Source organism: Monodon monoceros, unplaced genomic scaffold (genome assembly GCF_005190385.1).
Source record: "Monodon monoceros isolate NGI ecotype Baffin Bay Population unplaced genomic scaffold, NGI_Narwhal_1 Super_Scaffold_21, whole genome shotgun sequence".
Lineage (NCBI taxonomy): Eukaryota > Metazoa > Chordata > Mammalia > Artiodactyla > Monodontidae > Monodon > Monodon monoceros.
In genome coordinates, this window is record NW_021703778.1 from 70,536,456 (window position 1) to 70,561,912 (window position 25,457).

General features: G+C 46.7%; 1 non-coding gene across 1 annotated transcript; it reads right to left on the minus strand.

Moving 5' to 3' along the window:
- Nucleotides 1-3,596: 3,596 nt before the first annotated feature.
- Nucleotides 3,597-3,703, minus strand: LOC114905435. Its single transcript, XR_003796260.1, has one exon. It is a non-coding gene; the product is annotated as a U6 spliceosomal RNA (small nuclear RNA).
- Nucleotides 3,704-25,457: the final 21,754 nt, after the last annotated feature.

Below are 25,457 nucleotides of genomic sequence, written 5' to 3' on the forward strand. Positions count from 1 at the left end.
GGGCCCGGGGCGGAGCTGGCGAGCAGGGGCGCGCTCGGGGCCTCCGGGAAGGGGCACAGGCGGGGAGACCCGCCGCGCGATCGAGGCAGGAAGCCAGGCCCCCGAGCACCCTGCGCTGGGGCTCGGAGCCCTCGTGTCCCAGGTTATTCCGAGGGCTAGACCCAGAGGGGACTGAGAAAATGGCCGGGTAAACTGTGAGGTGTCGCTGACGGATGAACTCGCCTCGGACGCGCGATCTCCCTAAAGGGACCCTCCAGGGAGCGGGAACTTTTCCTATGGGTGGAACCAACCAGATCAGTCCTTCACTTTACCAAAGGTGAAACTGAGGTCCAGAGAGAGACATGCGTCCCTAGGGAGTGCCAGGGACGAGCGGAGCTAGGACCCGGCGGGGAGCGCGGGTTGGGAGAGTAAAGCGCCTTTCTCCGCTGGGCGGAACCGCTTCTTAGGAACTGGCACTTTCTCTGTAAAATGGGATCAACAGTTACTATCCAGGCAGGAAGTTACTGCGTCGCCGCGGCCCACACAGAGGATGCTGGCAAACATTCATTTTCACCTTTCCTTTTCTAATTCCACAAAGTGGGGAAAAGAGCTGTAGGCAGCTGGGGCCAGGCGGACCCACCTGGACCAGAATCTCTTTGGATTGGAAGTGTAGGCGGATGCGACCCAGAAAGCTCTCGCAAAAACCCTCCTGGGCTCCGACTCCTCTCAGGAGTTGTTTGTACCCCTCAAATGTTAATAACCAAACGATTGGTATGGATGTAATTATCAATAATTATACGAATTATTGCTGATTGCGGGGCTCGTAGCTACTTTAATTAGTTTACCAGATTCTAATTAAGTTAAATGAAACATTAATAGGGAAAATATGCTTTGAAAAAAAAACCCAGGATTTTTAGTCTTTTCATCGCCACAACGTTGCCACCTTGCGACACATTTTAGGCATTACAGCCAGCGTCCGAAGACCCCAGACTAGGGAGCCTTGTCTTAGGGAGAAAAAGTGGGGCTTGGGGAATGGGGAGCTGGCTGTTCTTCCGTGGTGTTTGTTCCTAACCTCGGCTCCCGGTGGTACCCAAGGAGGTCGGGCTCTGGAGTCCGAGGTCTGGGGGTGAAGAACGAGGTAAACATGCCTCTTCAACCTCCCACTCCTTTTTCAGCAGAGGAACGCTCTGGGGAGGCTTGTTGGGGCAGGTGATGTCTATCTTCACCTGTCCCAGCAAATCCAGGGTGATAAACTGAGTGAAGCTGGAGGAGCAGATGGAAACAGCGCCAAGCTGCTTGCTTTTTCACTCACCTGGGAGAAACCAGTAGGTCGATGCCCACCTTCGTTTCCTCTGCAGTTCAGTGTAATGTGTCGGCAAGGAACACCTGGAAGATCTCTGGATTCCTGGGAGTAACCTCTGTGTCCCTGTGGCACTTGGTTAATGAAGCTAATAGGGTGCCCACCTCCCTGAGTTATCCTTGGTGTTTCCATTTCTCATAGGCTGTAAGTGCCTTGGCAATCGGGGCCACATCTTGCCCTTCCTTGTAACCTCCAACACAGGGCCCAAAGCATCGCAGGTACTCAACAGATGTCTAGATAAATAGGTTCCAACTTTGTTGTTTATCTGGGTGCTGGAAATTTCTGGGGGAAGGAATCCCTAGGTGCTTCTGGACAGCAGCTACCGGGAAGCAGTTAAGCTCATTTGCATAGTTAATTAAACACAGGCTTACTGCTCAGAATATCCTTCATCAATAGGATTAGTCTTGGGGGGGCAGGTGTCAGGTGAGGGATTGTCAACCTAGAACAGGAAAGCTTTCTTCCTTTTGCCACTGCATCCCGAAGAGGGTGCTCCTTCACTCCCTCTAATTTTGCAAGGTCACGGGGCACACACTTGTCCACCCATTCCCAGCTACCCTGATCTAAAGTCTAGCCTTGATCCTTTACAAAAATGTGACAAAAATGTGACCTGTCCTTGAATTTAGACCACCAACAAAAGCAGAACTGGGCCTGCATATTCTTTGCATTAATTCTAAACAGCCTCAAGTCCCACTCTATGTCCCCACAGGGAGCATAGTGTTTGGTTAAGAGCACAGACTCTACAGCCAGATTTCCTGTGTCTCAGTCCCTTCTCTGCCACTGACTAGTTGTGTGACATTGGTTGGGCAAGTTGTTGAATCTCTCTGTGCCTCAGCTTCCTCATCTATAACATGAGGGGGCAAAGGATACCTACTTCATAGAACTGTGCAGAGCCCTGAAAGTCAGCTAGGTCTTTGGCTTTTACAGCACTAGGAATTGCTTGTGTCTTTTCTAGTTTTTGCTCTGAGACCAGGGTTATGCCAAGAAGAGGGACGAAGGATGACGAGTTTCTTTAGAAGGAGAGAGAGCCAAACCACCACCGGTCATTTCCTCGTTGGACATCCCAGAAAGTGACCTCTAAAACTACTCACCCAATTATCCAAGTGGCCTCCAAGGAACCAGACATCTTTGGGGGGAGAAAAGAAAGCCAAAGATTGTCCTCTAACTCCATGAACTGGAGGCCGTGAGCTAAGGAGGCGCAACGAGAGGTCCCACGGATCCCTATTCTCGGCTGTTACCTGGAAAGGATCATTTCATCTCCACTGAAGAGAACAGAAATGGATCCTTGATGGTACGCTGCTTGGCAGCTCCGAGCGCCCGGCGGGAGAGGGCCCGCCGCTGCCCTGGGGCGGCCCTGAGGCTCCGAGACTGTCCGTGTGCCTTGACTAAAGAGAGCACAGAGCCTGGGAGCGGTGCGGCCGCTGGAGACAGACCAACCTGGCTCGCAGCGGCTGCAGAGACCGCCAGGCGGACTACGCGCGTGCTCGGGCACCAGCAAAGCATATGCACCAACATTTTTCCCCTGGAAAGAAATTGGTACCTCAAAAAACGCTGACAAACACATCACAGGAAATCTGAACTTTGTTGGCCTTTTTTCCCTTCTCATCTTACTCATTAGGACTGCTTTTTGCAATTGAATTACCTGGGGGCAGAACCTGGGTCTTTTCAGGGTCTGTGCCTCTAAAGGTCTTATCAGGTCTTGTTTCAGCCACTTTGTAAGTGATCATGCCCAGGTGGCTTTACCTCTCAGTGTCTCCTGTGAAATGGTGGCAGTAATACCCACAAGGTAGGGCTGTCAGGAATATTAAAATGAGATACCGGTGAAGGCCCTGGCCCATGGATGTTCAGTAAGGAGTGTGCATTATTATTACTTTATTTTTTTAAGATTCAGAGGCAGCATGAGGAGTCAGTCTTGTTCCAAGTTCCTGGTATAGTACAACTTATGTTTATGGTAGCACTAAGGTCCTGTTATGTTTTGGACATGAAACGGATCAACTTTGGCAAGGCCATTTCCTTAAGTGTAAGGTACAGTAGAACTCAAGATAATGCAGAGGGAAGCAGAAGCAAGATTTGAAAGGTTGAAGACTGGGGCCCGAGAGCCAGATGTGAAAAGCACAGCATAAGCGATGAATCTGACTGCCCACACTTTTACTCCATCTCCAGGGACTACAGTTTCCTTTGTGTCAAACAAAAAGTAGAACCTGTATGTGTAAAGTGTTTGCATCAACGTGCAAACTGTGCACCTGGTAAACTCAGGGACAAAAATATGGAACGCTTCACGAATTTGCGTGTCATCCTTGCGCAGGGGCCATGCTAATCTTCTCTGTATCGTTCCAATTTTAGTATATGTGCTGCCGAAGCGAGCACAGTGATACGTGCTTCACGCGACGTTTATAAAGCTAAGAATATAAAAACTTTTACGATTATGGTGATTACACTGTGGCCCTTTTTAAAAAAAATTTCACAGTATACAAGACGTTTTGACCTTTTGTATCACACAACTCTCATGTCTTTGTGATTACGGCCAAGTTAAATTTAATAGTCTCCATAACCTTCTTACATTCTATATGCAAATGAAGGGACCATGGGAAATTGGCCCTCTGCCCGCCCGACCTGTGCGCGCCTAGCGGACGGCGCCGGGAGACACGCTCGGTCACGTGGTCCGCGGTGCTCGCGCGCCTCTTCCGCGCCGGCCGGGCTGAGCGCGCAAGGGTCGGCCTGGGGTCTTACCGGCGCGGCGGAGGGGAATGTTGGCAACGCTGTGGAACGCCAACTAGGCGTGACGGCGTGTGCGGGGCGAGAATGCTTTTTTGGGACGAGGGCCCGTGGTGCCAATGAGGTCCCCACAGGAGTACGGTCCGGTACCCCGAAACGCTTGCGAACCGATGGTCGGGTTGAGACCCGTGCGTGACCCCCGCGAGAGCTGGAGCAGCCGACCGTGAACCGGAAGGGGCTGGGCCGGGGCGGACGTGGGCGCCAGCGCCGGAGCGGCAGTGACTTGCCGCTCCTTCCCTCGGGACTCTCAGGACCGTCGCCACTTGAAGCCAAGGGGAAGAGGGAGGGTGTCCTCTTTGGGGCCCAGGCTTTGCATAGAGTGACTCGGGAGTGGTGGCGGTTTGGGAAAGGTCACCACCCTTTGATCCAGTCCTGGGGCAGGCATCTAACCTGGTCAGTGCCCTCCCCCGCCAGTTTGCATGTTAGAAAACTGAGCCCCTAGTTGGTTAAACTATCAAGGCCAAAATTATCCTGCCAGTGGTGAAAGAAGTTGGGATTTGGATGCAAGTCTGGTTTCAAAGACTGATATTTTCCTCTTCACAGTGGAACTCGAGAGAGAAAACATTTGGGACCAGGAGCGTAGTCTGCCCTTTTCCTCTTAAGCAATACTCCCAGGGTCTTGTCAGCTCAGACTTTCATTCCTGCCTTCACTTCTTCACCAACTGTAGAGCACCCATGACGTGAGCGCTGGGGCAGCAGGGGTCATGGAGCTTCCATTCCAGCAAGTGGGGGGAGCATTCTCAGTGCAGAGACAGACTAGAAAGAACATGCGGTATAGAGCATGGCTGGGGAATGAAGCCCACTTCAGTGGGTAGACAGGAGGGAGGGGACAGTTGAGTTATCACTTGATGATAGGGATGTAGCCCTGAGAGGACAGGACAGAGAGTTTCAGGCAGAGGAAGACCTTGGAGTCACTTGAGTCAGTTTCACCCATCTGGGCCAGTCCTTGAGGGGAGGCGACGCTGTGGAGGTAGTTGGTCCTCCAGGCTGAGGTCTGGCTCCGTACTGTGAACCCATCTCAGCTCCAGCCAGGGAGCACCTGGCCTGGCCTTTGGGGACTTCGGAGCTCCTCCCCTCACCTGTCTTCAGTGAAATGGAAATCAGGTGCAGGCAGCCCAACTTCTCATCTGACTTCTCTCTAAATAAGCGGTAAGCAAACACAAACCTCAGAATGCTAATATGGCCTTTATTGAGTGAAAAGAGCTAATTTGGGCAATGATGTTTCCCTCAGATTTACAAAGAGAATTGCAAATAACTAAAAAGCGTATTAGCGTTGATGGGAGATGATGCTAATCTTCAACTAGCATCCACGTTTTTCTTCATTTGTTTAGGAGAGCCTTTTCGACACAGTCGATGCGCACACGTGTCATGGTGACAGGTACATCTTGTGGGTTCATAACTGCCTTACTGCGGAAACCAGCAGGAGATGGACCAGGTTGTTTGCTGTTTGTGGCTACTTGAGCTTGTGTAATTTTGAGCCAGGTGGGTTTTCTGTTTGTTTTTTCTTATTGAGCAGTTGTGGTATAGAGGTGAGAGATCTGAATTTTAGTTCCCATTCCTCCCTGCACCTGTCTTTGTGACCTTGACCAACTCCCTGGACCTCTCTGGTCCTGTTTTATCTTCTGCCAAGTGAGGAAAGTGCCCTACTGACGATCTGTAACATTTATGTCAACTTTGACTGGCTGTGATTTTTGTAACTGGGTAAATGATGAACTTTTTCAAGACTATAATTAGCAAGATGTTAAAATCCAACACTGGTTGTGTTTTCTGCTTTAGAAGAGTACAGCATGGTGGTCATCCTTAGGGCATAGAGGATCCCAGGAACAGTCCACAGGGGCTGTTGTGGACCTAGGGTCTGGGACCTGCTGAACCATACATCGCCTTCTCCTGAGCCCTGAAGGCCCAGCAAGGAGGAGGCGGGGGGGGGGCGGAGCATGAGACGGCTCCGTTTCCTTTTTTTTTTTAGCTACTACGGTGACTGTTTTAGCTACAATGGAATTTTTTTCATAGGTCTTTTTTTTTTTTTTCCTCCTTTACTGAGCTACTATGGGCACTGTTTTCAGTCGTTTGGGTTTGAGTTACCAAAGGCCCTGGTTAAAATTGCAGTTACGGACTTCCCTGGTAATGTAGTGGTTAAGAATCTGCCTGCCAATGCTGGGAACACGGTTCGAGCCCTGGTCCGGGAAGATCCCACATGCCTCGGAGCAACTAAGCCCGTGTGCCACAGCTACTGAGCCTGCGCTCTAGAGCCCGTGAGTCACGACTACTGAGCCTGCGCTCTAGAGCCCGTGCTCCGCAGCAAGAGAAGCCACCGCAGTGAGAAGCCTGCGCACCACAGAGAAGAGTAGCCCCCGCTCCCCATAACTAGAGAAAGCCCGAGCGCAGCAACGAAGACCCAATGCAGCCAAAAATAAATAAAAGTTAAAAAAAAAAAAAAAATTGCAGTTACCTTGCTGGGAAGGGACACCACATAGACTAACTAACTCCTGTTCACTCAGCTTAGTATGAGTCCCTGCCCTTTAAGATCAGCACAGGATCTTATGATGTACTGTTTCATTTTAATGTCTCTGAGAGATAAGCACAGGGGAGTTTATTATTCCTGATTTGTTGATGGGGAAGACCTAAGGCTAGAGAGGTAAGGCGATGCAGCTAATCAGTGACAGTGGAATTTGCTCTCGGATCTCTCTGACTCCAAGTGCTAACTTTGTACCCAGAAGGAATATGGTAATACAGTTTGAAGGGTTCTAGGAAGCTCTCTCTCAAATCTCTCTCTTTGCTGCCTCAAATTCTTATTATTTTGAGTTGTTGCTATCTTAAGGCTTCACTGTGATTTTCGTACACTCTGAGAGAGTGTTCAAAAAGAATTGCCAAGTCCAAGTACAGAGCTGGCCAGCTTCTCTGTGGCTCTGTCAGTTTCTCTCTCTAGGGTTACAGGGTTGGAGAAGTGTGATACCCCTTCCAAATCCTCGCTGCACCAGTCCAGACATTACTCACCCCCCAGGTTACTCTGATAGCAGCTGTGGAGCAGGGGAGAAGCTGCAATGGCTTTGAGCCAAGAAGAGTCGTGTGATGTCCCAGGGATGAGCCTCAGTTTCCTCATCTCTAAGATGGAAGTAAGGATTTCCCTGCTTGCTCTACAGGGTCGTGAGGCCCAATGAGAGATCCCACTGTAAAGTGCTGTACAGCAAAAGGTAGGAATATTGTCTGGTCAGACACCCATCTGAGCCCCAGGCAGTTAAGTGCTTCCCTTACCTGGTGAGTGAGGCATTTGTGCATCAGGGACAGACCTACAAAGTATGAGCACCAAGATGAACCATCACATTGTGTTAATATTTTCACACCACTTAACTCTCATTAAAATGTACTTTGCTGAATTTAATATGTGATTTCAAATGACACAACATATTAAGTGCTTAATATACTAGAAATTATGAAACCATTATAGTTGATGCCACGTGAAATAATTAGACCGAATTAAACTTTAGCAGCCAAGGGAAGGAAAGACTTCAACTTATAACATCTTAAAGTAGCCTAATCCACCATTGTCATCCCCAAAATAAACGTCCAGAAGTTAGGATCTTTAAGTAAAAATGGAAACTTAATCTGTACTTACATCCAGCTCTTCTAGGATTTGGTGATGCGGAGTGTTGTTGCCTTTGGGAGCTGAGGGGCCCTGGAACCCACCCTGGGGCTGTCAGGGTTACAGCTTCAGCAGACTCTTGCTCTGGGGCCTGGGTGGAGGGTGGCTTGCATGGCTGGAGTTGGGAGTAAGGCCTTCTACTGAAGTGACAGATTGGTCTTTGACCCCAGTTAGCCTGTTGACAGATTCAAAATAAAAACAAACCCACTTTATTTAACATTTATTGAGTGCTTCCTTTATGCCAGCATTTTATATGTGTTTTCTCATTTAATCCTCACAATACACCCATGTGATAAGCCCCCGTTTTCAGATGAGGGAACTGAGGCTCAGAAAAAGTGAACCATATAAGGCCTTAGAGTCGGAATCCTCAGTGTTTGCTCCTACGTCCCACGCAGCCGCCTCCTTATTGTGTAGGGGTGTGTGTGTGGGTGTGTACCCCACTCCCCATTTTAATAATGGTTCCATGACCAAACACATTAACCTGCTGTCTGACAGTGACCCATAAGTTTATCACGTTCCAGTCACGGACAGTAGGAAGCAAGCTTGAGAGCCTCACTTTGAACAGGATGCAGCCTGGCTAACTTGCACAGGAAGTTCTCTGTGAATACTAGCTGCTAATTCCATTCAAAAAGAATGAATTCATTGCCTCCTGAGTATCCTGACGTTTACCTACATGTAGCTGTCATAAACAAGACAACTTCTTAGGGAGTAAGGAATACTTCCTATCATAGGGAGTACCTAATTTTATAGCTACTTAAGGCACTGTATCTCAGTTACTCGTATCAGTATGAAATACTTATCCAATGGGCTATTTGAAAAATATAAATTGAGTGTGGATATTTAAATACGTTAGAATTTACTGATCAGAAAAATGATTTTAATGGAAGCAGGAAAACTTAGCTCCAGCAAACAGATGTTTATAATTAACTGAAAACATGTGTTTTCGCTAAGTATCAGGATTAGGTTGTGCCTCATATAATAGAAAACCAAGTAACAGTGACTTTAAGACGACAGAGGCTAATTTCTCTCTTGCATGAAACAAATTGTCTTTCAAAGTCTGGTCTGATGGCTCCACTTTGTCACAGAGCCAGGCAAGATCTTTTATCCTTTAAGGCAACAACTCATGGTCCAAGATGGCTGCAGGAGCTCCAAGTTCCAGGTGTCAGGAAGGCAGCAAAGGCAAAGGGTGCATGTTACTTCCCTGAATAAAATCTGTAAATAAGAGGAAGAGAATGGCAATGAATGGGCAGATAGCAGTCCTTGGCATAATGACCTGGCAATCAGGTGGCAGTAATTGTTACTCTTAGCTGGTGCTTTTCCTTTCTGCAGAGCATCAAGAAGGGGAAGGAAAGTAATAGTCCCTACCAGCATACAGAGTTCCAGGGATCACGCTGGACGTTGCACATGATCTCCTTCAATTATCACATCCTATGTGGGTGGCATAGCAGCAGGTCAGGCAGCAGGAGATGTTGTGACTTAGGGTGAGACTCTATCCACGTTTGGAGGTAGAAAGTTGAAGGGGGGGAGTTGGAATGTTTGCATAGGAAGCCCAGGGGCTTCTGGGAAGAAAGAGATTAAACCTCTAACACTTGTTTTCTGAGATAAAAGTTATCAAAAAATTTCAGGGTGAATCAGATTGTACTGACCAAGGTCAAGTGGCAGGAAAGTTAATACTATGCCCTTAAAATAAACGATAATAAAATAAAATTGCCATGAGTGCAGAAAGTGAAGAGATTCAAAAATTAAAAAGATAATAGAAAAACTGGCAAAAGACTTGAACAGGCACTTCGCAGAATGGCAGCTAGAGATGGCCAGTGTGAAAATGTACTTAACCCCATCAGTCATCAGGGAAATGTAAAATAAACTACCCCACCATTAACCCTGGCAGGTCTGATGACACCAAGTGCTGGTGAGGAGTAGAGCAGTGAGATGTGAGGCTGTATGGCTGGGCTAAGAAGAAATTGGTACAGCCACTTTGAAAAATTGTCCACATGCCTTCTAAAATTGAAGATAAACTTACCCTGTGAGTCAGTTGATCCATTTCTAGTTGTAAACCCTAAAGAAACTCATGCACACTTGCACCAAGTTAGAGGTAAAGGGAATATTCAAAGCATCATTATTTGTAATGGCCCCCAAACTGGAAACAACTCAAGTACCCATCAACAGCAGAATGGATAAATACATTGCGGTGTATTCATGCAATAGATGACCACGCAGTGATGAAAGTGAGTGAACCAGAGTTACATCCAGTGTTAGGCTCAACTGTAGCTCCCCTACCCTACCAAATTCAAATGTGGAAGCCCTAACCCCTATACGTCAGAGTGTGACCATATTTAATTACATAGGTAATTAATTAAAATGAGGTCATATGGGTGGGCCCTCATCCAGTATAGCTGATGTCCTTACAGGAAGAGGAAATTTGGACACAGACACCTACAGAGGGAAGATAATATGAAGACTCAGGGAGAAGACAGTCATCTATGGACAAGCCAAGGAGACCTGAAGCAGAGCCCTCAGGTCTGCTCAGAATGAACCTCATAGCCCTCAGAACGAACCAACCCTGCTGACACCTTGATCTTGGACTTCTAGCCTCTAGAACTGTGAGAAAAATTTCTTTTGTTTAAGCCAGCCAGTCTGTGTTTCTTTGGTATGGCAGCTCTACCAAACAGGTATACCCGGCCACATGGATGAATCTTACAAACATGATATTGAGTGAAAGAAGTAAGACAAAAAGAATACATACAAAATTTACCACTTCTATAAATTTCAAAATTAGGCAAAACTAAACTATTGTTTAGGGACGCAAAAATAGATTGTAAAAAATGATACGGAAAGCAAGGAAGGGGTTACCATGAATGACAAGAAAATGGAAAGGAACACGTGAAGGCTTCTGGGATGGCAGCTAAGTATTTTATTCACTTGGGCACTGGTTACTCAGGTGTTCTTCCTATAATTAGTCATTGAATTGAACCTTTGTGTGTTTATTTATAATGAAATGTTGTAAAAGCGAGAAGGAGGTGGAGGAGGGAGGCGGGGGAGAAATAAAGTGCAAGAACCCATGGGCTGACTTCTTACCAAGTGGGTTGGTCTAAGGGTCTGTAAGTACAGCTGCCTGTGAATGGAGGGTCTGAGGGTCAGGTGCTGGCTCTCAGTACATCACCTAAGCCTAGAATCACATACCTTCCCCTAGAGGAGTCTTAGGAGCTTTGTAAGCTAGGGAAAGCCACTGCACTTCTCTGAGGTTTGTTTCTTCCTCTCTAGACTGGGGAAGCCTCCCTGAATGCTGTTAAGGCTCTTTCTCTTGCCAAGTCGGGTCGCTGCTCAGATGTTACCTTCTCCAGGAGGCCTCCCTGACCACTTCTTGACAATGGCACCTCCTTTTATTCCTTTCCCCTTTATTTTTCTTCATAATACTTAATACTGGTGATAGGTATTTATCACTGAAATTATGTCAAATATTTGTTTATTTGTTCACGAAGAGCATGAGTTTTGTTTACCACTGTATCCCCAGCGCCTAAAACAGTGCTTGGCACAGAGTAGGTGCTCAGTAAGTATTTGCAGAGTTACAAAGATTAGATAAGCTAATACTCTGTAGTGCCTGGCCCCGAGGAGGGACTTAATAAATGCTGGTCCCCTTCCCCCCCTTTTAGCTGAGACCCCCACTCATGTTTCCTGGGGCTGGACCCCACCAGCCCCCGTCTCGTTTCTGCCTCCCCTCCAAGCTGGGACTGAGAAAATGCCCACAACTCACCCCCTGACCGTTAGCAATATTTCACCTTAGGTAATGTCAGAAACCTTTAAGTCCTCGGGGCTGGGGCCTCCTGCATGATGACGCCTCATCCTGGGCCACTGCTTTCCCCTGAACCCAATGTGACCCGTTTCATCTGCCCCCTCCCCTCGCCCTTCCTGAGGGTCACAGCATCCCTACCCCAGGGGAGGGCGCCTTCCCCTCCAAGTGGCTCAGCTGCCCCAGGATGAGAAGGGTCTGAATGCTGACTGCGCTTTGGGCATGTGGGTACTTTCCTCCGTTTACAGTTACTGTTGTGGGCTCAGAGGGAGGCCCTGCAGACTCTCCATAAAGCCTCCTCCATTCCTCCATCAGCGTGAAGTGCTCCTTCCTCCCTGTCCCTGCCACGCAGCACCTATATTTAGCACTTATTTCCTTCTACCTTCCGTTAGCGGTGTACTTGCTTGCTCCCTGCCCCCTCCCCGGGCCTTGAGCGCCTCTCCAGGGCTGGGGCCAAGCTTTATTCATTACTGTGCTCTGAGCACGTGGCACAGCACCTCATGTCATAGACAGTTTTTAAAAAGCGTCTTCTAAGATAATAAGACTTTAGACTTACGATGGCATCAAACAACTTTCCTAGATAGACCATCTCCCAACTTCCCAATTTGAAAGCTAATTAAGACATAGGAAAAGACAAAAACTCAGAACCTTTCAGAAAAAGTGCACATGCTTGGCAGGAGTCCGGGAGGAATTTTCCCTAATGATGTGCCAGTGGGCTGGGCGAGATGATGGCATGGTTGGTGGCCTGAGAATGCTTTGCCCTCTAATCTGGCCTAGAACCTTCAGACAGGAAGCATGTAGGGGGAATGTTTGACCCTCACTCCCTGTTCAGGGTTGTTCCAGCCAGAAAACTGAGTAGCTCCTCCTATCACGAAGGTATGGCTTCCTGAGGTGGCCACTTCTGTCTGCCCTGGGCCCTACCATTAGCCCACAACCATCTGGAGACTTAAGAGGCAGGGAGCTGAGTGGAACTGGCAGGAGGTCTGTCTGGAAGGCGAGTCTGCCTAATGCACAGATGCCACAGATGGAAAGGGTGTATATTTAGCTATATCTTATATACAGTAATATGGGTGCATTGTAGGAATGAAATTGTGTTAACTCAGTTGGAGGGTCTTTGGCTTTCAGTAGAGGAGCATAATGCATTTATATTTATTCTGGCATGTTTGGTCTTATTTTCATGTTTTGGTCTATGCTTTCTCTTTTTTGTGTTTCTCTTGTTTTTTGCCTTCTATGATATGTATGATTTGTTTTTTATGTTCTGTGATTTGGAAAGTGTACAGCTTATTGTTTTAATTCTGTTAACACCTTCCAGATTATAAAACACTTTCTTGGACCCATGTTTCTCCAACTCTCAAATTCAAGAAAAATCTATAATTTTTTTCTTCCCTTACAAAGTAAGGTGAGAAGTTTCCCAGCTCCCTACTTCCATGCCTCTCCATTAAAGGCTCAATTATCATCTCTCTCTTTTTAAAAACTATATAGGTCTTCGTTTTTCAGAAATGGGAATTCGTCGTTCAAATTTTAACCATGTTTATGATATTTATATTGAATTCTCTATGCCTATGCTTCATGTTCCAGTCACTGTGGCTGCATGTACTGCTCCCCAAAGCCTTAATGGCTTAAAACAGTAATCATTTACTATCTCTTGCAGTTTCTGTGCATCAGGAGCTTAGACAGGGTATGGCAGGGATGGCCTGTCTCTCCTCCGTGACGTTGGAGGCCTCAGCAGGAAGACTCAAAAGCTTGAGTCTCTAGCTTGGCCTTAATAATCTGAAGTCTTGTTCATCCGCCCATGGTTAGTGCTGGCTGTCACCCAGCTGGGGACCTGACTGGGGCTGTTAACCAGAACTCCACACATAGCCTCTTGTGTAGTCTACACTTCTTCGAAATACAGGGGCTGAGTTCCAAGGGCAAGCATCCCCCGAGAAAGATCCAGGTGGAAGCCGTACTATCGATAATTGGATGACCTAATCTTGGAAATGATTCATTGTCACTTCTGCTGCATCCTGTTGGTTGGGGCAGTTATAAAGATCCACCCAGATCGAATGGAAGTATGTCAACATCATTACATAAGATGAACAAGTGGGATGCTCACATACATACATACATGTACACGAACATGTACACATACATACACATTACATACATACATATGTTGGTGTGGTCAAACTTGAAAAATATAATCAGCCACACTGCATTTCCTTTTTTTTTTCTTTTTTTTTTTTGCGGCACGCGGGCCTCTCACTGCTGTGGCCTCTCCCGTTGCGGAGCACAGGCTCCGGACGCGCAGGCTCAGCGGCCAAGGCTCACGGGCCCAGCCGCTCCGCGGCATGTGGGATCTTCCCGGACCGGGGCACGAACCCGTGTCCCCTGCATCGGCAGGCGGACTCTCAACCACTGCACCACCATGGAAGCCCTTTCCTTAAATTCTTGATTTTTACTTATGTTTCAGTGGGTTGGAGTCTATATGTACTTAAGTAATTTGAGTAATTCTTTCAGGAAGATTGCGTGAGTGAATATCTGAAAGCATCCATAAAGTCTTAATGTGTAGCATGTAAACTGCCATCTTCCTTCTTATTTTAAAAATTATAAAAGTAATACAGGTCCACTGTAAATAATTCAAGTATTGCAAAAAAAACCCCACCCCAAACCCATAGGTAATGAAAAATCCTTCATCACTCCACCTTCCAGAGATAGACTGTTAACAGTTTGGCATATATTCCTGTAGACTTTTCTATATACATTTTAGCATATATTAGCATCACTATAAAATGGGATTGTACCATCCATATTGTTTTTTAACTCGCTTGATGGCGTGGATTTCCTTTCTACCCCACTTTTATAAGTGATCTGTGAGTGTCTCCTCCTGGCAGTCATGAGCAGCCTAGCCAGCTAGATCTGGTATATTCATATCTGAGATTGTATGATGCCTTCTTCCTTGAAGAGCAATCCAACTATGTGTGATTTTCTTGGGTCGCAACCTTTCACAGTACAGTGAATGAGTCCAGCTAGCAGCAGACATGTTTAGGGACCCGCAAAAACTCAGTCCAGTGGGTGTTCAATTGACTTCCTTCCCCACTGTGCAAGAAGCCAGTGTTGACTCCATTTACACCTTCATCTCAATATTCCCATAAACGTGTCTATAAAAGTGCCTGATCCGTACTTTTGCCTTTGAATTGGTTATAGCGTCTTCCTGGGTCCCTGGTTAATAATGAGTTAAAGAATATCTTTAAATGTGTTCAGTTTGTTTCTGTGTAAGAGTCATGATTGTAACTTAAAAAAAGTTATCTTTCTTGAAAAGTTGGGAAACGGTGTTTTCAGCATTATCTATAACAACGTAGCAGGCATGATATGATGCTACTGTGTCTTTCTCTTTCTGACTTCACTTAGTTTGATAATCTCTAGGTCCATCCATGTTGCTGCAAATGGCATTATTTCATTCTTTTTGATGGCTGAGTAATATTCCATTGTGTATATATACCACACCTTCTTTATCCATTCATGGACGTTTAGGTTGTTTCCACGTCTTGGCTATTGTAATTAGTGCTGCTATGAACATAGGGGTGCATGTATGTTTTCTAATTATAATTTTGTCTGGGTATATGCCCAGGAGTGGGATTGCTGGATCATATGGCAACTCTATTTTTAGTTTTTTGAGGAACCTCCATACTGTTTTCCATAGTGGCTGCACCAATTTACATTCCCACCAACAGTGTAGGAGGGTTCCCTTTCTCCACGCCCTCTCCAGCATTTGTTATTTGTAGACTTTTTTTTTTTTTTTGTAGACTTTTAATGCTGGCCATTCTGACCAGTGTTAGGTGATACCTCATTGTAGTTTTGATTTGCATTTCTCTAATAATTAGCAATGCTGAGCATCTTTTCATGTGCCTCTTGGCCATCTGTATGTCTTCTTTGGAGAAATGTCTAGTTAGGTCTTCTGCCCATTTTTGGATTGTGTTGTTTGGTTTTTCTGTTGTTGGATATGACGCTACTATGGACAATAGAAAGCAAATATATATATGTATATATGCAGTATGACTAAAACTGCATTTAACATTCATAAGAAAATAGACTGGAAAAGGTATACCAAAATATAATGTATTAGACTGCTTGATATTTTTCTTTACTATATTTTCCAAAAGATTTTACATATGAATGATGCTACCTTTGTTACAGAAGTCCAGTGAGGCTCCAGTCTGAGCCTTTGTTTTATTGATGGAGTAATGATTGTTTATGGATTGTAAGGGGCTGGAGAGAGGGGCATCCTGTTCCCTGCACAGCTACAGGGCTCCGCGCGGCTGGAGAGTGAGGGAGGTATATGATGATAGTAAAAGCAATAATAAAATAATGAGTATGTATGTTGCCCCAGGAATTGTGCTAAGCAGTATCTAATTTAACCCTCACAACAGTCCTTTGAAGTAGGTACCATTGGGTCCCATTCTACAGATGAGGAACTGAGGGAGTCAGGAAACTTAGGAGGCTAGGTAACTTGTCCAGCTAATATATGGTGAAGCAGGAATTGAAACTCAAAAGTTGAACGTGATACCCTGCATCACGTGAGAAACAATTGGAAAGGAAATCCTGGGATGCCTTTCTGAAAAATCACCCCCATTCCTGAATCCAAGCCCTCAGTATCAGTTTATTCAGGAAACATTTCCTGAACCTCCTCTGTGTCCCAGGCCCTGAGGATAAGACATGGCCGAGTCTTCAAGTAACTCACGAGCTAGGATGAGCTGGCGGGAATGGAAGCAGGAAGGGAGGGTGCTGTGGGAGCACAAATGAGGGGCACCCGTGGGGCAGGGGTAGGTGCTTCCAGGAGGAGGTGACAGCCAACTTGAGTCTCAAAGGAGGGCAGAGCCAGCCTGGTAAAGGGGTTGAGGGAATGGTAAGGGCATTCATGGCAGAAGAAAGGCCAGAGCAGAGGGGTAACAAAGACACACCAGAGAAGCACTCATTCTAGCACTGCTGTCCCCTACCTCCAGTGCCCGCCCCATCACCTTCCCCAATTATAGAAAGCCATTTTGTTCAGTGGGAAGTGGGCGCAGTTGATTGTTGGGGGTGGGTACGTGAACATGCCAATCAGAGCCCGTTTTTTTTTCAGGATGTTTGGACTTGGGTCAGACCACCCTGCCCCGAGGGTTAATGGTGTGAGAAGCAGCCTGGGGCAGGTGGAAGCAGTGATGTGCAGAGGGTGTGTCAGGCGAGTGGGGCGAGGCTGTGCGAAGTCTGAGCGGTGGCCCTACGCATCCCTGCAGTCCAGCTGTCCGCCCAGCATGGGGTTCCATGCCACATGCCAGGTCATCTTAATCTAGTTCCCATTTCCTTTAGATTGTCCACATTGGGTTCCTGTCACCTGTAATGAAAGATCCCTGCCTGACACAGTCTCCGAGTTGGTCAGACTGAGTAGAGGGTCATTTCAGCTGACTCAGAGAGGCTGATTTGTAGATCAGGAAGCCAACTGAATTATTTACCAGGAGAAATTCAACTGCTCATTGGATCATCCTTTCAAGTCATTATTGCTGGTGTCTCCTTTTCCTGGAGAAAAAGCACGTGGATTGACAAATGGACGCTTGGAACCCTCTTGGTGAGCAGGCCCCTGTGCCAGCGGTGATTCTTGTGGCTAGTGGCATCGGGCTAGGGCAATCCTAGCCAAGAAGGGCAATCCTCATGCCAAGAAGGAAGAAGGTTGTCAAAGAGGCTGGGCAACTGGGTGTGGCCAGAGGTACTGCTGGGACCACAGCCTGGGCTCGTCACACTGCAGGCCTCTTCTCTCTGGTCATTCAGACCACCTTCTTCAGTCAGCACCTTCCTGCAGGCGAAGCTCAGGACCCATGAGTGGGCTCAAGTTCCTGAAGAGGATGACACTTCCATCCTGGCTTCCCAAACTGTAGCCTCAGCCACCTGGACGCAGCTACTCCTGACGCCTCTGAGGGCAGCTGTCCTGTCCAAGCCCCTGCAAGAAGCAGATCATGTAACCCCATCCACCCAACCCTGAGCAACAGAGGTGCCCTGGTGGGCTGCCTGTCAGAGGCCTGGCAGGGCACGGGCAGGGCAGTCAGTGACTTGGGGCCTGGCTTGAAAACACAGGGTGGCTCAGGGGAGGGGTCTTAAAAGACCCAAAGGAAGTTGCAGTTCGTGGTGGGCTGTACGGCTGGAGGTTGGGTAGACTCAGGGGCTGGGGTGGCCGCAAGTGGCCCGGTGCCAGTTGAAGTTACCGGGGAGTAGAGATTGTGGGTGAGAAAGAAGGCTGGGTAGGAAGAGAAACAGAGTGGGGGCCAGAGAGAGAGACAGACAGACAGATTGGCTAACAGAGAGATGGTAGCTGAATCCCAGAACTGCCCCGTTTCTGGTCCTTCCCTAGACTTGACTAGGGGGCTTCACAGTATCTTCAGGGCCACCACCCTGCCTTACCAGAAGTGTTGGCAAATCCCAACACTTTTCCTGGGTGATGCCAGCACGTCGCTGATACGCTCCATCAAACTGAAAGCCGCAACCGAGCAAGCCATTTCTGCGGCTGCAGGCTGGGCTGCTACCTTGGACAATGACTTATGACTTTACTCTTAGAGGGAACTTTCAGCTTCGGGTTGGGGTCTCCTTGCTGTCTTCGTACGTGCAGGTTGGAATCTTGTCTCAACCACTGAAACCCACAGATGTGTGACCTGGGCCTCACTATCCTCACCTCTCAAATGGCCATTCTGCAGCCTGCTCCATTATGACAGCATTGAACTTTATCTGAACCCTGTGCTCCCAAAAGGCAGCTATGATTAAGAAATTCCCGGGACTTCCCTGGTGGCGCAGCGGTTAAGAATCCGCCTACCAACGCTAGGGGACACAGGTTTGAGCCCTGGTCCGGGAAGATACCACATGCTGCAGAGCAACTAAGCCCGTACGCCACAACTACTGAGCCCGTGCTCTACATTCCGTGAGCCACAACTGCTGAGCCTGCGTGCCTAGAGCCCGTGCTCTGTAGCAAGAGAAGCCACTGCAATGAGAAGCCCACGCACCGCAACGAAGACCCAACGCAGCCAAAAATAAAGAAAGAAAGACTTGAAATGATACAAAGGTCCTGTAATAGGAGAACGAATGAACGAAAAAATTCCCCCACCTCTTTAAGTTCTGGGGAAACAGGACCACCTTGCTCTCGCATATTCCAAGAAAACAACCCGCCTACATCCTTTCTTGCTATTCCCACGAGACTGGTTCATGACTCCCTGGTTCACCTGCTCTCTAAAACCTCACGCCCCTTCCTTTTCTTTGAGAGGGTTCTCGTTAATGAACCTCCTCTCTACTGCAGTAGCCTGCATAAAATCTGTCATTGTCTGGTGCCTTTTGCTTTAACGATTACTAGAAGCTGTTGTAAGCATCTATTGGGTGGGGCATCTGGAGTCCCAGGTTCCAGTCCTGGTTCACCCAGGCCTGGCTTCCCTTTCTGCCAGGTTTCAGTCTTCGTTGAGAGCTCCCTAAGGGCCCCTTACTTTCAGGATGTGAGTGGCAACTCAGCCTCTGCACGGGGAGGCGGGGCCTATACAGCAGCTGTAATATTTGCATGCCGCCACCAGAGGGCGGCGGCTCCGCGGAAGAAGGCCCTGGCCGCTGCACCCGCTCGCTCCCGCAGAGCCTTTAAAATGCGCTTTGGAAGTGGAAGGCGGGCAGCGTTTTCAGCCCTCGAGTGCTTTCCCCTGGTACACGCCGTTGCACTCCAGGCATTTCTTTTTTGCTCCCGCCTCCGGAGAGTCCTCCTCCGCCGATGTCAGTCAGAAGACTCTTGAGTGAGCTGGAGAGGGCCCAAAAGCCAGCCTTGAGCCTCTGGGCCTCTAGCGCTTGTCTGGGGACCATGTCCCTTCCCTTCGTGCGGCCCTCTGGCCCCCTTCTCTATTTAAGACAAGTTGAAGAATCCTTCAGGCTGCAGGCAAATGGGGAGGAGAGGCAGAAGGGAGGAGTCCAAAGAGGACTGCTTGGGGGGCAGCATTTAACCAGGCACTGCCATCAGCCAGTTGGAGCGTCACAATTTCACCTTAAAGTGGGCAAGGCAAGAGCTGTTACCCAGCCTGAAGGATGGGGAAACAGGCTCCCAGAGAGAAAAAGGATTAGCCTCTGGTAGCACAGCTAGTAAATTGCGGAGATAGGACAAGAACTCGGTTATCCAGACCCCAAACCAGGAGCTCTTGGGGTGGCCAGGCACACACAGAGAGAGATGGTTCACCAGTTGGCAAAATTAAACATGGGCCGCTCCAACAGAAAGGGGCCCTGGACATCCTTCAGGGTGGAAACCAAAATGCAGCCATTGACAGGACTCAAATTGTCGAGTTTTAAGTATTGATGTGGTAAGATGATCACATTTGCTTTTTCAAGTGTATATGCCTACGTACACATTTGAAAAGCAAATATAAATACCAAAGCCAAATATAAATTAAAAGCAAATATAGGGGGCTTCCCTGGTGGTGCAGTGGTTGAGAGTCTGCCTGCCGATGCAGGGGACACGGGTTCGTGCCCCGGTCCGGGAAGATCCCACATGTAGCGGAGCGGCTGGGCCCATGAGCAATGGCCGCTGAGCCTGCGCCTCCGGAGCCTGTGCTCCGCAACAGAAGAGGCCACAACAGTGAAAGGCCCGCGTACCGCAAAAAAAAAAAAAAAAAAAAAAAAAAAAAAACAAATATAGGGACTTCCCTGGTGGAGCAGTGGTTAAGAATCCACCTGCCAATGCAGGGAACATGGGTTCGAGCCCTGGTCCGGGAAGATCCCACATGCTACAAAGTAACTAAGCCCGTGTGCCACAACTACTGAGCCTGGGATCTAGAGCCCACGAGCCACAACTACTAAGCCTGTGCACCACAACTACTGAGCCCACGGGCCGCAACTACTGAGCCTGCGTGCTGCAACTGCTGAAGCCCCCGCGCCTAGAGCCTGTTCTCCACAACAAGAGAAGCCACCGCAAGGAGAAGCCCATGCACTGCAAGGAAGAGTAGCCCCTGCTCACCACAACTAGAGGAAGCCCACGAGCAACAACAAACACCCAACGCAGCCCAAAAAATTTAAAAAAAAAAAGCAAATATAAAGCAGCCAGACTGTACACAGTGGGCTGTCTCTGGTGGTGGGAATAGCAGTAGTGGGAGGAGGGTTTTCATTTTCTCTGGATTGTTCAAATTGTTCATTACTCACATATATAAACCAGAAGGGAGAAGAATGATTCCGTATTTCTGTTTGACAAAAAGTAATACCTCCTTGTTAAAGAGTTAGAAAGTACAAAAGAGTATGAAGAAAATGAAATTCATCAGTAACCCACCTTCCTCCCCATAGATATTGATGTTTTTCTTTCTGGTTGGTTTCTTTCTCTACAAAACGTGAATAACAGTATTAACTGTAGAGGAATGTTGTGAAGATTGAGGGAGAGGGTGTATGTAATAGCTAACATTCCAGAAGCGTTAGCCATTTTTATATATAACAAAATCAGTACCGCACTGTATATATTTTTTATATGCTGGTGTTTTCACTTACAACATTGCTTCATGAACAGTTCCCCATGTCAACTCTTCTTTAAAAATGATATTTTTAGTGACTGCACGAAATTTCATTATATTTAAGTACAGTTTATTTAACTGATCCCCGATTGTTGAACCTTTAGATTGTTTCCAATTTTTGCTGTTAAAATAACAGTGAGATTAACATTTTTAAACATCTCTCCTTGTCAGCATTTCTGATTACTTCCTTAGATGGATTTCTGGAGGTAGGATTACTGGGACAAAGGGTGCAAATATTTTTCAGGCTTTTGATTCAGGTTACCAAATTGCTTCCCAGAATGATCTTGCCAATTTACACTCCCACCTGCCGTGCGTGAGAATGCCTGCCCCAGAGCACACAAAGGAGGGATTTTTTGGCGATGGGTGAGATTTAATTATGTTGCTGGTCTGAGGAGAAGGAGCCCTGTAGGGAGGGAGGGTTTAAATTTTAGGAGAGAGAGAGGATGTCGAAAGGAGTGAGGTCCCTGGGAGAAAGGGATGGGGTTTTGAAGCACACATATAGGAATTGTCTTGGATTTAAGAAGGGACACCTCGTTTTCTGAGATGGGTGGAAAGAGGTGTGATTGGGTGTGGATATACAGTCAGTGTAAGTAGGTAGGTGAGAGTCAGGAGAGCTAGTCTCTAGGGGTCCCGTTTGCTCAATAAAGTAGGAGGCTGAGTCATCTATTCCAAGGTAAAAGCTGAGGGCTAAGGAGGAGACTTGAGGCAGGGCTGAGGGATGCCACCCTTTAACTTCCAGGGAGTCAAAGTGTTGACAGTCCAGTTGAAGCGGATGACGTTGAGTTTGTGGTGGCACCATTCTTAAGGGCTGTGTGTACTTTACAGCATGTAGCCACCTAGGGAAAGAAAAACTTGTACACTTATTAATCTAAACCAAATCTTTCAAAGTATGTGGTAAACAGTAGAAAACAATGAGGCTGGAGGAGTCATGGTAGTAAAAAGTTTATGAACTTCTGGAGCTGTACCAAACTTTCAAGGAACTGTTAATTCCTGTCTTCTATAAGTTTTTCCAAAAAGACTAGAAAAGAGCAAAAGCTGCCCAGATCATTTTATGAAACCAGTGTAATCTTGGTTCCAAAAATCAGTAAAGACAAAGCAATTAATGAAAGAATAGGCTTGTTTCAACTATAATGTAGATATAAAAATCCTAAATAAAGTATCAGCTAACTAACCCAGTCATATAACCCAGTTTTATATTTTAAAAAAATTTATTTTGATCAAGTAGGGTTTATCCCAGGAATTTCAGGTTGGCTCAACATCAGAAATCACCTCATTAATAAAGGACAAAAATCATACAAGTATCTCAACTGGTGAAGAAAAAGCATTTGATAAAGTTCATTACCTATTTATGGTTCAATAACTTAGCAAACTGGATATAGGAAAGACATTTTTAACTTGGTAAAGGTGATATATCAAAAACTTAAACCAATCATACTTAAGAGATTTTAAGTGCATTCTTTTTAAAATCTGTAAAAAAATACGGAATCCAACTGTACTGCTACCATTCAACATACAATAATGGAAGTTCTAGACAAAGCTATTAGGAAGAAAGAATAAGAGATAGACGGATTAGAAGAGAAAAGATAAAAGTATCATGTTGAATGGATAAAGAAGAATGGAGATACACACACACACACACACACACACACATATATATATATAATCTTCTTTAATGGAACATTACTCAGCCATAAAAACGAATGAAATAATGCCATTTGCAGCAACATGGATGGACCTGGAGATTATCATGCTAAGTGAAGTAAGTCAGAAAGAGAAAGAAAAATACCATATATCACTTATATGTGGAATTTTAAATATGATACAAATGAACTTATTTACAAAACAGAAAGAGACTCATAGACATAGGAAACAAACTATGGTTACCAAAGGAGAAAGGAGGTGAGCGAAGGATAAATTAGGAGTTTGAGATTAGCAGATACAAACTACTATATCCTGGGATGCAGTCCTGTCTAGCCAGAGTCTGTTTGTAGAAATCCCAGATGGATTATTAGCTGATGGGAGCAAAGAAGGATTGTTAGCACTGCTAGAGTCTGCCGAAGAGAAGATGAAAGTGAGCTACGTCTTCATCTGCTTCAGGAAGGGCCGGGAAGACAGAGGTGACGGGGCAGAGCAGCTTGAGACCTACTGCCCAGGCTGGGGAGGGGAAAAGGGGGCTCTTAGTAAGGTGGGGCTCCTGAGTTTGACATACAAACCCTGGGAGATCATGGGATTGAGAGTGTCCAAATTTAGGAAAGGCCTAGTGCTTACTTATTCCATCTTTGTTCTGGGTTTTCCCTTGATTTGAGCCTACCCTTGTTGTTTCTTACCAGAATCCTTTTTTACACTCTTTTCTGCAGCTCCGCTCCTGAAGACCTTCAGCTTCTTGGGCTTTGAGGTTGTGCGTCCAGGCCATCCCTGTGTCCCCTCTCGACCAGATGTGATGTTCATGGTTTACCCCCTGGACCAGAACTTGTCCAATGAGGACTAATGGTCATAGAGGATGCTTTGCCCAAGAGCCACAGTGGGGGAAGAGGGGAAGTTAGGCAGCCCTGGGACAGAGGAGGGAGCTTCTTGCTGTCTAGGGAAGGACGCTGAGGCGCTCAGGGTGAGGGTTACCTATTGTGCTCTCGGTGTTGACTCGATGAAATTGTTTTCCATAAAGAACAGTATAAACATATTATTCACATGTAATCACCAATAGTAAATGAAGATGTTTATGAGCTGGCATTAGAAGCTTTTTAAACTGCGCTGTGTGATGTGCTCTACCTAGCCTAGGGGAGGACGTTGCCTAGAGGGGGAGGGACTATCTGGGTCCAGGGGCAAGGCCTGGAGAGCTGGTGGACAGCACTGTCAGGCTGAGGTTCCCCTGCTGTTGGGCTTTCTTTTTTGGTTTTTAAGACCTGTGTATTTTCTTTCCTTGCTTCCTGTCACCCTGGGGGCTCCGGAGTATAGGCTTTTCAGCCCCTGGGCAGTGTCCTTCAGTTGTTTTTGACACTCCACCTGGGCTTCTGTCTGTGCATTTGTGTCTGGCCTGGAGAAAGCAGGTCTGACCCCTCCTTTACAGCTTCGTGTTATTCTGGCATTTGGTTAAGCTGGCTTAATCTGTTTCATGTTATCAGTGCATTTAAAATAGGGGCATTGAAGTTCACTCCCACCACCAGGGCTTTTTATGGGGTGCCTGGGCCTTAAAAAACACTAGCCAAACTCCAATTCTCAGATTATGGCCAGGAGTTCTCGCTCTTGGCTGCAGGCCCAAGGTATGTCCTTCCTAGGGTCACAGACAGCAGAGGGCAAGAGGAAGAGCAGCTCAGGGCCTGTGGATTGTGGGAGAATCTGCTCCGAGGGACTGGACGCCTCTGCCTGGCTAAGTCTAGTGCTAACTGCAGCCCTCCCTGACAGGTTCTGAGTAGTGCCTGAGACCCTGCTCCCCAGGGCTTGGCAGTGGCACTGAGGGTGTAGAAGTGGCCTGCCCTTTTCTGTTTTCACTGAACAGCTTGTTCTAAGGGGGGAGGAGGGGGGAGAGGTCTAGACGGGGCGGGGGGGTGGGGGTGTCAGGGAGGCAAGTGTGTTGTGTTACTGTGTCAATAAACTGATTTAAAGCTGTGAAAGAAAAGAAAAGAAGCCTATGGAGAAAACTTTAAAACTCTACTAAAGGATGTAGAAATTAACCTGAAGAAATTGAGGGAAATCTTATGCTCTTGGATGGAATAACTTAATGTTACACAGGAGTCAGTCCTTTATGAATTAATTTATATATGCAGTGAAATCCCAGTAAAGATTCCAGGTATATTTTCCAGGAACTTGATATACTCATTCTAAAATTTATATGGATGAGCAGGATTAAGTCAACCTTACAAGAGTGAGGAGCAGCACACTGCAAAGCCATGTAAAAAGCCAGACGAAGCAAAACGAGAAGATTGTTTTGCACAAAAACAGACCAATAGACCATGGAATAGAACAGACAACTCAAAGTCAGACCATGAGCATGTGGTTGTCAGGCATCGCACATCAATGAAGCAGGGGCAGATTAAACCAGCTCAGTAGATGGAGAAAGACAAAGTAGGATTCCTGCCTGACACCGAATAGAAATGTACACTCTAAATGACAAAAGACCTCAATGTGAAAAGTAAAACTCTACAGTTAATGGAAGAAAATATAAGAGGGTACCTTTGGGACCTGGGTTGAGAACGGAACTCCTTATACAAAACCTCAAAAGCACAAACCCAGAAGGAAAAAAATGGATTAATTTGATAATGTCAAAATTAAGGATATCTGTTTAAAAGTGGATACCATGGACAATAGGTGATAGAATGGGAGAAGATATTTGTAAATCTAAAAATGATAAGGAATTACTATATAGAATATACAAGTTACTCATGCAAACCAAAAAGCAGAGAGGCT